Raw genomic sequence first — 10,171 nt, 5'->3', positions numbered from 1 at the left:
ACACAAACATTTGAAAGCAGGAAAGACATTGGCTGCATCCGAAATCAAATACTTCCCTACTATTATAGTAAGCGAAAAACAGTGTGTAAAAAAAGAAGTATGTAAACTCACAGTACTCATAAGAGTAAGCAAAATGTCCCCTAATGACCTACTTCTTCCGGCAGATTCTGAAGTGTGCATATGGACACTTTACTATCCCATGAGGCCACAGGAGAGGGTTTATGAATGCCAGTGAAGCTACGCAACTGAGGCTTGTAGGTCACATGATATTGACAACATGGCGGATGTAGTATATCCATACTACACACATTCATACCATATAGAACATACTTTTTTAGCGGTCTTATTACTTATTCAAAATAAGAACCTACTCAAGAGATAATGCAGAGGCAGCATTTTTCAGCCAAAGAGTCAGGCTGTGTTTAAAAGCTGAAAAACGCTGCCTCCGCGGGCAGCATAAGAGGGAGGAAGAAAGACAGCATTCGATGATGTCACATCCTGTTTACTGAGATACCTTCATCTATACATGATGAAAGGCAGCATCGATGTATCCTTCACTGCCTATGATATTCCACAACTCATCTGAAAGTTGTGGTTGGTGGTCAGTTTATATAGGCTATGTAGCCTATGTTTTTGACCAACATTTTCCTTTTAAATGCCACGTCTAGTGACAGTAGTAATTAAATATTTGTTTATTATCATCAAAGCTCTCTCTATTCTTTGTTATAAATCATTAATGCTGCCTCATGTGGAAGTCAGGAGTTTAGACATCAGGTCATTTGCAGATGATTTTTTGTAGATCATCTCTCTGCTGACTATCCCAGGAATTCTGCTGTTACACACAATTAAAAAATAAGTTGAAAATAATATACCACAACAACAACAAAAAAGATTGTGAAATGAATTATTTTCTGTTTGAAATTCTCGGAACTGGCAAAAGATGGCGCTAACACTTTTATAAATCGGTCAAGCGGCCAGATGCAGATCATCATTACATGACTCCGTGTTCACCTTCCCCTGCCTCTTCTGTTAATAATAATACAAATAATAATAATAATACATTTGATTTATAACGCGCTTTTCTCACATTTTACGCCCGAATGTGCTACTGCTGTGCGCGCGCGCGTGTGTGTGTCCCTCTCATGCTCTCTCTGGCCTCGGGCTCTGTGTCTGCTTCTACAGCACGATTGAAGGTGACAGGGACAGAGAGGAGGAGGAGAGAGAGGAGGATGAACCACGGTGTCGCCAGGAGCAACAAACACTAGGAAAAAAGTAGAAAGTAGAGCGCGCGAAACAGAAAACAGACACGACAAAAGGTGTTGAAGGAAGCCTCGGTTCCACTAAGCAGCAAGAACACATAAGCTCAAAATATGGGAAAGATTCTTTTTGATAACCAGAAGAAACTCTGCAGGCTGAAAACTATTCTTTCTTTTAAGTAGTGTGTTGTAGTAGATCATCTCTGACTGTCCCAGGATGAGCTACACGAGTTATTTGATAAAGCTGCTCTGCTCGGCTTTGTTTTAAGGACTTGATGAATATTTGTCTTGGCATTGTTGCTATGGTGACCACCCCTTCTCTCGTCATAGCCCCCTTTAACGTTTAACCCCCAGCGCTAAGAAAAGAGCTAGAGAGGGATGGAGAGATAGAGAGATGGTGGGGTGGGGTGCTAGTTAAAAAAAATGCATGCCCTAAAGCTATATGAATCTCAGCAAGAAATTACGCGCGCGCGCGCACACACACACACGGGCTTGTTCTCACAAATAATACACACAAGTTGCACACAGTCACATTGTACAAAAAAAAAAAAAAACAATGCATAACTCTACTTAAGACATAGGCTATTTAGCCCACCAAAAATCTGAATCTAATTTGTATTATAAATTGATACAATTCTAACAGGCTATTATATACTGTACAAAGGCTACAACATAACACTAACACAACCAAAAGGTTGACTTAACTGTATGTTTCTTATGATTTCAAAAACATTGATCTAAAGACTTATACTTAAATAATAATCATAATAATTATGACAGATTTATTATATCTGGGGGGGGGCATCATAATTAATGTATTATTTTTTATATATTGTTTTATTAATAAAATAATATTTACTTACTATTTCTGAGGGGGGCATCTTACCCCAGTCCTTATATTTAAAAAAAGTGTAAAAAGTAAAAATTATAAATGTAATAAAATTATAATGTAAAAATCTAAATGTATTATATATTGTATAACATCATGGCATTAACATACATTCAAAAGGCTGGACACACTTGATTTAAATGTATGTTGCTAATGATATGAAAATCATTGATTCAAAGATTAATGCTTAAATAGGCCAATAATATATGCTACAATTTAATATTGTGTATAATAATTTGATAATATTGGTATTAGTATCAATAATTATACAATATTAAAATTAACAATAAGAATTATTATTAAAACAAATGTATTCATTTACTTACTTGTCAGCTTATGGGTCTAACTTAAATTTTCCACTTAAAAAAAAACATATAGGCTACTGTACATGTGTCACTCACAGAAGGGAACAGACAGATGGTAAGGTGAAATGGTTTATTCAAGTAAAAGTGATGGGTCAACAGCAGGAACCAGACGATGGAGACTTAACTAGCGATGGCTGAAGTGGAAACTCGGTGCAGGTGAAAGGATGACTAGAAATCTGGATAGGGATGACGGACAGGAGCCAGACGGAAGAAAGAAGACCTGAAAATCTCAGGTGAGTGTTCAGGTAAGAAGTCTGACTGTTTAGCAGTAACTTGACGAGACCAGACACTGATGATGCACGTTGATATAGGCTGTGTTGATGAGGGAGTGCAGGTGCAGGGAATCAGTATCTGGTGATGATCAGCAGCAGGTGTGTGTGGTGATGGCTGAGTGAAGGTGGCGGCCAGAAGGGATGCTGGGAAATGTAGTGCAGAGTTGGTGACTGAGCTGGTGACTGTGACAACATACATCATGACATTACTATACACAGTCGAAATAATAATAATAATAATAATAATTGTTATTATGAATAATAATATAAAACATTTATTTATTTACTAGCTATTTCTGAGAGGTCATCTTACGCCAAGTGTCTAACTTTAAAATAAATAATAATAATAAAAAACTCCCTGTCTTCTTTTTTCCTTCACAACCTCTCTCTTCTTATTTTATTCTTTATATTTTATTTTAGCACTTTAGAGCATAGCATATGAGTCTACATATAACTGCTTAACGAGGAAGAGTGTTTGAGAGAGACAGAGAGGTAGGGGATGTAAAGTCTTGTCAACTGGAAATAAAGTAATGTGGCATCCCCCTGTTCTCCAACCTAAAGTCACACACACACACACACACACACACACACACACACACACACACACACACACACACACACACACACACACACACACAGGTTTATTTACCCTCATCCAACTCTCATTGTGCTCTTATTCCTTCCTCAACACATAATTCGAAAATTTCACATAATTCTCTCTTCTTACTGCTGTAATCTATCTCTCAATATGTTTTTCCTCTTTTGGAAATGCTTTCATGGATTTTTTTTTTTTTTTTATGTCTTTGACGTTAAAGTCATGTGATGTAGCCTATTTAGTTAACCTACGCTTAGCTTTTGTATTCTGCTGATTGTATTTACGCTTCGAAATTCATAAATGTTGTGTTCATTTGTGAAGATTATCATGATGTACAAAACGTGTCAGAATCATAAGCTTTTGCTTGCCACAGATCTTATTTTCTGCAATTATCCAAAAGCTAATGGAAAAATCCTATTGGTTTTTTTGTTGAGGGCAGCAGGGTGATGCTAACTTCCGGACTGGCCTAAAAATACGCTAACCCTGCACCACTCTATCCAGTAGTGTAGTGCACAGGCATCATCTTTCAGAGGGGTAAAGTGCAATTGGACTAGACTATTTACAGCACTATTTAGAAATGTTCACATTAAATCAGTATTTATTATTTATATGTCAATGACCTCACATTTCCCTCCCAAATCCCACTTTTCTTTTAACGTGTGCAAGCTAATTAATATTAAACTGTGCTCTTTGCTGCCATTCCCCTCTTCGTCTTTATCATCACTCCATTATCTCTCGAGGGTTTTTGCTGCTCTCTCTCTCGCTGGCATTAAGTTCAAACTTGACACTGATGTTGACTCGCTGTGTCACTCTTTTCTCTCTCTCTCTCTCTCTCTCTCTCTCTCTCTCTCTCTCTCTCTCTCTCTCTCTCTCTCTCTCTCTCTCTCTCTCTCTCTCTCTCTCTCTCACTCACTTCCTGGACAATTGTGCCTGCAGATGCATCTCTCTGTCACTCCATGCACACAGGTCATTGTTAACAAAGCAAGTGGGAAGTAAACCTAAATAACTCTTCAAATAGAGGGATAATATTGTGGACGCGCTGCTCATAATGTAACAACTGGTGAGTCAGATTTGTACTTTGTACTTTCTTATAATTGTATTAAATGCTACACTGAATCCACAAATGTTGGTAAAAACAACAGTCAGAACATCCGAGTAACATAATTCAAGCTTTATCTTTGAACATGGGCTAGTTTTTCTCAGAGTACACTGTAAACAAAATGTTTATTAATGTTTAGCTACCAAAAATAAAATAACGCTGTTAGAACCTGTAAAGAAACCTTAAAATATCATATCATATCATATGTCATTTTACTGTCATGCTCATATACTGTCATATGTTTTTAAATTAAAACCTGTATAATTATAAATATAAAGTTACTGTATAATTTACAGTTTAAAACAATAAAAGGATGTTCCCTGCATGACACATATGGTTATATTTTAAATGAATAATTACGTTTCTTATTTTTGTTATCCGTAATGTGCATTAGGGTGTTATGTTGTTAAAGAATGTTTACTGCATTTATAGTAAAGCCACTTATGATGAACTCTGATTTATCATGTGACTTTCTAATTTACCAGCTGTATTATCATTTATTATTTTAAGATAACAAGCATGTTTTGGTTATTTATTTATTTATTTTTTAACTGTGAATTTATGGCAACCAGGTGACAGTTTTTACAGCAAATGTAATGGGATATTTAGGTTTATTTTTAAAAGTAAATTTCTGTGTCGGCTTATAAAAAGCTATTGAACATTTTCTCTGTTATTGCCCAGGAAAAAGGTACAGGTCATTGAACACTTGTGTTATTATGGGAACTATAGAAACCTGCTATAAAGAAAGCCATTAAGAAAAGACTAAATTTTAGACATTTCAACCATTTTTTTTTTACTAAATCTAAATAATAAAAAAGAGCCACAAAATAATTTGTGTAAAGGCAGAAATGTAAAAGGAAACTTTATTATAAAACTTGATTAGAATCTGCCTTTATTAGGCCTATATCGTTGACCATCTAAATGCATGTCAGTGTGTTTTTGATCTGGGCAAGCATTAAAATGCAACACAAAACATTAATTAAACAACTAAAGCAAAGAAGGCAATACAATATGAGGGCTAAAACCTTTACTGTCTATGGCTAAAACGTAATAATTTCACACTTAAAGCCGACAGTATGATGGGCGCTTTCAATACACACTTCGTGCGAACCAGTGATTCACATTTCACATACACATTTCACAGCTCGTATCAAACTATCAAAGTCACGTGATTTCAGTAAACCCTTCGTTACGTCATAACTATTTCGAAACATTTCGCACATCACAATAGGCTTGTTTGAGATGCGCCTTGCCTCGCCTGAAATGTAGTCGAGAGTAGGCGGCTGCAGTGAGAGGAGGAGTGAAAAAAGCGCAGGCAAGCCGGACAGTTCTCTATTCTCGTAGTGGATCTGACACATGTGAGATCAAAGACGGATATCGCGGGATTCACGCTCGTGCACAGTGTTGATAATAAACTGGATGGAATTTAAGTTCTGTTGCTTTTATATGAAAATAAATATGATAAACAAGTCACCCAAAGTAGCCTACTTATTTAATTCCATTCCAAATACATGTTTATCAATCTTTTTTATTTAATACAGACATATGTGTTTATTTTTTTTATTTTTTTTTTTAAATTACATTGCATAACCCAAAGAGATCGCACTGTCAGATAGTTTGGGAATATTCACACATAACGTATACTCATAAAACATGATATCAGAGTTTTAAAATCAAACATTTTAAAAGAGAACGATACATCACGGTTGTTTAAACCAATGAACATTAAGCTGTGTCGTCAGCAAGTCGTTTCCCATCATGCTTTTGATCAGCGCAGTCGGTGGAGAGCAACTGCGCCCGACTGCAGAATCCGACAGGTGCGCCTTGCGCTCGCGAGAGATTTTTGACATACGTCAGCATGACATCAGAGCAAGGCGGGCCGCACTCGGACACATTTCTAACCGGCATGCATCTCGCGCTGATCACCGGTGATCGATTCTGCGCAGATTTTGCTTATCTCAAACAAGCCTAATGGTTCACCGCAATTAACCCATGAACCATTAGGCTTGTTTGAGATGCGCCTCGCCTCGCCTGAAATGTAGGCGAGAGTAGGCGGCTGCAGTGAGGGGAGGAGTGAAAAAAGCGCAGGCAAGCCGGACAGATCTCTCTTCTCGCAGTGGATCTGACACCTGTGAGATCAAAGGCGGATATCGCGGGATTCACTGGATTCACGCTCGTTCACAGTGTTGCTAATAAACTGGATCATGGATGGAATTTAAGTTCTGTTGCTTTTATATGAAAATAAATATAATGAACAAGACACCCAAAGTAGCCTACTTATATAATACATGTTTATCAGTCTTTTTTCTTTAATACAGACGTGTTTTTTTTTTCTTTCTTTTTTTACATAAAAATTACATTGCATAACCCATAGAGATCGCACTGAGATAGTTTGGGAATATTATCACATAACGTATACACATAAAACATGATAGCCTATCAGAGTTTTAAAATCAAACATTTTAAAAGAGAACAATACATCACGGTTGTTTAAACCAATGAACATTAAGCTGTGTCGTCAGCAAGTCGTTTCCCATCATGCTTTTGATCAGCGCAGTCGGTGGAGAGCAACTGCGCCCGACTGCAGAATCCGACACGTGCGCCTTGCGCTCGCGAGAGATTTTTGACATACGTCAGCATGACATCAGAGCAAGGCGGACCGCACTCGGACACATTTCTAACCGGCATGCATCTCGCGCTGATCACCGGTGATCGATTCTGCGCAGATTTTGCTCATCTCAAACAAGCCTATTGTCTATGTTTGTTGTTGTTGTTGTCGTCATTTTAGTTACTTATTGGACTGATTAACCAAGCTCTCCATAAATTATTCCACAAAAAAAAAAAACATATACTGACACTTCATAAGTATATTGGATAGTTTGTGAATTGCATTTAATAGATACGCTTTCATTAAAACATTTGCAATTGGTTTGCAAAAAGGTGTTTTTATATGAAGGTTTTCGTTGCATTTATTTGCATTTTCCGTGTTGACCAGCAGGAGTCACCGGCAGGTGGCGTTTCGAGCGCTTCACAAACAGTGAATCATGATTCAATTGATTCAAATTTTCGAAAAGCTTCGTTCCTCCCATAACTACCAAACAAAGGACTGAACAAACTGCATGGGGGTCTATATATGCTACGATAAAGAGGAACATAACAAGAATCAGGTGCTCAACATAACCAGTAATTATAGTAACGAACAGGCAACGCCGGGAATGTAGGGATCAAAGGAAATAGGAACAAAACAAAAACAAGCACATACAAACTAAAAGTCTGGTAACACTTTACATAAGGTACCATTAGTTAACATTAGCCTACTAAAAGCATTAACAAACATGAGCCAACAATGAACAATATATTTTTACAACATTTATTAACGTTAGCTCACAGTGCATTAACTAATACCAAGCGTGCCGCACAAGCCCTGAAAAGTGAAGCCAAAACGTCTCGATCGCCCCCCGGTGACTGGTCCTAGTATAGGTCATAAGCCCCGCCTCCCCATGTTATTCAACGGGACGCGAGACCAACTAAACAATTAAATTACACTTCAAATATCTTTTTTCCAAAGGTGGTTTCTTTCATTTGCTGTCGTTTTTATCACGCTGATGTAAGTTCTAGTATCTGTTTCCAAAATAAGTTGGTTTTTAGTTAGTTACGTGATGCGGTGGTGTAACGTCATGATTGACAGCTGTGATTGACAGGTTCTCCGAGCGAAGTAGTCACTGAAGCACCAACGGACATTTTTTTCGGGATCTTCGGAGGACTGAGGAGATTGTATTTGCTTTATTTTAACAAGCCTCTTGTCGTACTGCAATCAATTTTTAAAAAAGTGTGCAGAATCCACTCTCCCTGAGTGCATTCTGCGAGAGTGAGGGCGGAGCGTTGATCTCGCGGCTTTACTTCCTGCTCACTACTGCGCAGGTCTGGTCCCGAAATCGCTACTGCGCAGACTCAAGTTCCAATATGTCAGCGCCATATCGGGACTCTGGCGGCTTCAGTTCTCACCAATGGAAGAGAGCGAAGGGGCGTCGTCCATATTTTTTTACAGTCTATGACAGACATGGGGACTTGTGACTTGGTGACTTGGACTCGAGTCGACTCGAGTCGCTATTTTTATGACTTGTGACTTGACTTGACAAAAAATAAAATACTTGAGACTTGACTCGGACTTGGAAGTTAAAGACTCGGGACTTGACTTGACTTGAGACACGATGACTTGAATGACTTGAGTGTTAATCACATCATGTTTTCAGTTTGAATATAAAATATATAAATTATTTTTAAAAATAAAGTTGATTACCCAGCTGGAGCGCAGGCTGAGAATAGCGTTGTCATGACTGGATCACGACACTATCATCAGTCGCGCGCGCCCTCTCGTACCTTGCACACCACGCCCACTTAGATCAGATATCATATCAACATGTCAGCCGGAGGGGTACTGACTCCGAGGGTCATCGCTTTCGGCTTCAAGAATTATTCACAAGATGGCAAAAGACGAACAGCGCTTTGCAAGACATGCAACATTAACATCGCGGACAGCCAGACAGAGCTGCCAACTCACGCATTCACCGTGAGAGACACGCGACACTTTTCACATGCTCTCACGCCACACATTCATTTTCTCACGCACAGAAAAATCGCGACGCAAGAGCAGGTTACTTATGATATAAAAAAATCTCAGCTCTCAGATTCTGTCACTTTTATTACGAAATTCAAACAATACGTTTTGGCGCTTATGTGACGCGACAGATCCCTATAGCGACAGGTGAACCGATCATCTCTAGCTAGTAAATAAACACGAATGAACAATGTTGAAAGATACAGTAGGCTACAACTTATGTATAAATGTATATTCCTCATACCAAATATCGACCAATCAATCAAACAAATGGGTCAATAAAACAGCTGGAGAACAAATGTCACATAACATTTACCCCAGGAAAGCCATTTGATGACCTAGCACGTTAGTTGGCTAGAAAAAAAAAGTATTTTTCTAAATATGTGTACTATTACATATTTATTATATTTATTATATGCATTATATATCTCTCTGTATGTTTACAGCATTAGGTGAGTTGTTTTTTTCTTGAGAAAAATGAATGGCTATCTTGTGTAGCCTACCTAATATTTATCCAAATGAGTCAATATTAAATCAGATCACAATAATTGAATTGAATTTAAATAATAAAAAAGCATAGCTTACCAGAAATTGTACTATGTAAACATTGTAACATGTTGTCACTAAACCGAATACAATTCAGTTTAGTTACTAAAATGTTTTGACAATCACAATACACTTATTGTAAACACAGTTTACGTACAACATTAAACTTCGATACATTTTAAACACTGTTGGCAGAAGTGAAAAATAAATAATTTTATGAAGTTACAATTTTGTTTGATTCCATGGTGTATTTTACTGAACATGAGTATTTACAATGCAAATCCAAATTGTTGTAATTTATTGACAGTTACTTATATCTGGTCTTTTCACTTTATTTAGATCAGATTCTGCAGGTAAAATTACAATAATAAGGTGACTTGACTTGGACTTGACTTGACCTACTACAGGACTTGACTTGACTTGACTTGACATAGCCTGTGACTTGACTTGACTTGACTTGCCCAAGAAAAAAATACTTGGGACTTACTTGAGACTTGAAGGTTAAGACTTGAGACTTACTTGAGACTTGCA

This window comes from Scardinius erythrophthalmus, assembly GCF_964197995.2.
Source record: "Scardinius erythrophthalmus genome assembly, chromosome: 18".
Lineage (NCBI taxonomy): Eukaryota > Metazoa > Chordata > Actinopteri > Cypriniformes > Leuciscidae > Scardinius > Scardinius erythrophthalmus.
Note: the sequence above shows the minus strand (reverse complement) of the source record.